The 3295-nt window shown below is 43.1% G+C and overlaps 1 pseudogene; it reads right to left on the bottom strand.

Annotated features, from left to right (window-relative positions):
- Positions 1-320: 320 nt before the first annotated feature.
- LOC121171840 lies at positions 321-1248 on the bottom strand (annotated as a pseudogene).
- Between the last annotated feature and the right edge of the window lie 2047 nt (positions 1249-3295).

The raw sequence follows: 3295 nt of genomic DNA, 5'->3' as shown, positions 1-3295 counted from the left end.
TAACTCCTCATGCATTTCTATTTCTGCATAAAATGTTAGATCTCTCATATTTCTGGAACAATGTTGACACAAAATTTTGGGGAAAAAGGAAAAATCAGAAAGAAACTGTGTGCTAGCAGTGATAACACACATTGAATGAAATGGTAATTCATTTGCCTTGTACACAGCGGAGTTAATGATTAAAACGTAATTTAAAATACAGTGAACAGACTAAGCGAGCTCTGCTTCCTCCTCTGATAAATGCATCACAGTGTTTGAATGCAAGGCTTGAGACATAAAGTCACTGACACTGTAAATCCCCAACCCTGTGGGCTCCATTATCATTTATGGAACAACAGTCTTTTCATAGCCCTCTTCATGTCTGTGTTCCTCAGGCTGTAGATGAAGGGGTTCAGCATGGGGGTGACCACCGTGTACATCACTGAGGCTGCTGCAGTTGAGCCTGAACTTGGGGCAGCACTGGCACTGAGGTACACACCTAAGCTTGTTCCATAAAATAGAGAGATAGTCAAGCAGTGAGAGGTACAGGTGGAAAGGGCTTTATGCTTCCCTTGAGTTGATGAGATGGCATGGATGGAGAATGTGATCTTAGAGTAAGAGAACAGGATCCCAGCAAGGGGACCTCCTACCAGTCGCTCAGCTGCAAAATCCATTATGAGGTCATTGAGAAAGGTGTCAGAACAGACTCTGTGGATCACCTGATTGATCTCACAGAAAAAGTGAGGGTTTTCCATGTGTGTGCAGAAACTCAACCTCAGCACTAGTAAGCTGTTTAACAAGGAATGCAAGACACCAATGGCCCAGCACAGCAGAACCAGCTGCACACAGAGCCAGGGGGTCATGATGACCACGTAGTACAAGGGGAGACAGATGGCTACAAATCGGTCATAGCCCATCACAGCCACGAGAAAATCATCTAATGTTGCAAAGATTATGAAGAAGAACATCTGTGTGATGCACCCTGCATCTCTGATGGCTCTGCTGTGAGTCTGGATGTTCACCAGCATTTTGGGGATGGTGGTGGAGGTGAAGCAGACATCTACCATGGACACATTGGCGAGGAAGAAGTACATGGGCGTATGGAGCTGAGAGTCTGAGAGGATGGCCAGGACAATGAGCAAGTTTCCACTAATAGTGACCAGGTACATGGAAAGGAACAGCTCAAAGATGAGAGGATGTAGGGTTGGTTTTTTTTGATAATCCCAGGAGGTAAAATTCTCCAAGCTGAGTTTTGTTTCTCAGCTTCATGTGTTGCATTTCACTATCAGGAAGAAGTAGTTTAAATAGAATCATATTCGTTCACAATAGACTTCACCAAGTCTATTAATTATAACCAAATCTATTTCACATGCTAAAATTCAAAATGCATGTTTTCTTTTCAGAATGTGCCTCGCACATTTCAAGATGGCTCAGGTCCAGTTTGTTCCTTCGCAGTGGGATCACTGAATTAGAATTCAGTCCCACACTCAATCCTTCACTAATGAATCAAATGCTTCAAACTTATAATGCAATATACTTTGACCAGTAGAGAAACATCTTTTCCTCAGTGGTTATCAACTCACCATTGAATTTCAAAGTACATATATGAACTAGAAACAGGGGGAAGATGTGATTCAATTCTGCATATGAAAGGTGAAATGATCTCCAACCACATGGTGCAGCTAAAGTCAGGGGTGTTATGACTTTGAATAAATGACTTAATCATGTCAAACAAAGAGGAATCACAAAGCAAGTCAAATGGTAAGAAGAACTTAACTTGAAGCAGGTGGTAATATATATATGTATATATATATATATCAGTTATATGTGTGTGTGTGTGTGTAACTGACTAATTAAGAGTCAGTTTGCAGCATCAAATTTTTGCAGAATTAATAACAGTTTGGTTTGAACCCAGGATGTGTTTATGATTTTGACATGAGAAAAATATAAGCTTTTACATGTCCTCTTAACTTTTACTGAAAAGGTCCACCAAAATAAATGGGGAAATGCATCTGACAGATGCATCATTTTTGTGCATGACTTTTGCAAAATAGAGAGTGTTCCAAATTTTCATAATCTCTCCTAAGTACAGATTAAGATATTTTTGTGTCAAAACTAGGGGGGGATGGGCCCGGCGGCGTGGCCTAGCAGCTAAAGTCCTCTCCTTGAATGCGCCGGGATCCCATATGGGCGCTGGTTCTAATCCTGGCAGCTCCACTTTTCATCCAGCTCCCTGCTTGTGGCCTGGGAAAGCAGTTGAGGATGGCCCAAAGCTTTGTGACCCTGCACCCGCGTGGGAGACCCAGAAGAGGCTCCTGGCTCCTGGCTTTGGATCAGTGCAGCACTGGCCGTTGCGCTCACTTGGGGAGTGAATCATTAGACTGGAAGATCTTCCTCTCTGTCTCTCCTCCTCTCAGTATATATGACTTTCCAATAAATAAATAAATCTTTAAAAAAACTAGGTGGGGGGGGCGGGCCCATAGTGGAGCAGGTGGACAGGAGGAGGCTTGTATCCCAAGCCTGGAGACTCCCGGATCTTCACCAAGGACTATCAGTATGGACATCAAGGACTACATCCCAACTGCCAAGGAGACCACGAGGAATTGGAGTGCCTTCAGAGGCCAAGAACTCTGAGGTCATCCACCCCCATTAGGATCTCCCACATGGGATGGAAGAAGCCCAAATCCTTCCATGCAGGATCCAAGGTCATTGGAACGACAGTCAGAAGCCCTGAATGGTCCACAGAAACAGAAGAACAGAAAACTTCCTTCGGGACTGGGAAGAGAAGCTTTCTCTGGTCCTTATTTAGTTCCAACTTTGGATCCCCACCCTCTCTTGCAATGACCATCAGGGTCGCTCCAGAGCTCCCCATCCCAAAACACACACACACACACACACACACACACACACACACACGTACACATTAGAATAAATAGACAAAGAACAAAAAGGAAAGCTTAGAGCCAGGAGGAAACGATAAGCATGGACTCATGCATACCTTACTAGGTAGGACACAAAGATTAGTTACTCCCCACTAAGGTATTGAAGATTTCTCTGCACACCCTCCTAAAACTGTTCTGCACTTCAACTCTTGACATATGCCTTGTTAGAGTTATAAGCCAGTTTAGACTACCCAAAATTCTGCCAAGTTCAGCAAAATTATGCTTCAACACTGTAAACTGCTAAATACTAAAGTGAAAATAGACACAAGACTGCTGAATAGTACCCTATAGCCATTTTAAGGTGTATAACAGCCAGTTCTGTGCATAAGCTAAAATTGAAATGTCAATGAAGTAGTCACAGGATGTGATTAAGA

This window comes from Ochotona curzoniae, unplaced genomic scaffold, assembly GCF_017591425.1.
Source record: "Ochotona curzoniae isolate NIBS_2020 unplaced genomic scaffold, NIBS_Ocur_1.0 scaffold_274, whole genome shotgun sequence".
Classification (NCBI taxonomy): domain Eukaryota; kingdom Metazoa; phylum Chordata; class Mammalia; order Lagomorpha; family Ochotonidae; genus Ochotona; species Ochotona curzoniae.
Note: the sequence above shows the minus strand (reverse complement) of the source record. Positions and strands in the feature narration are given on the sequence as shown.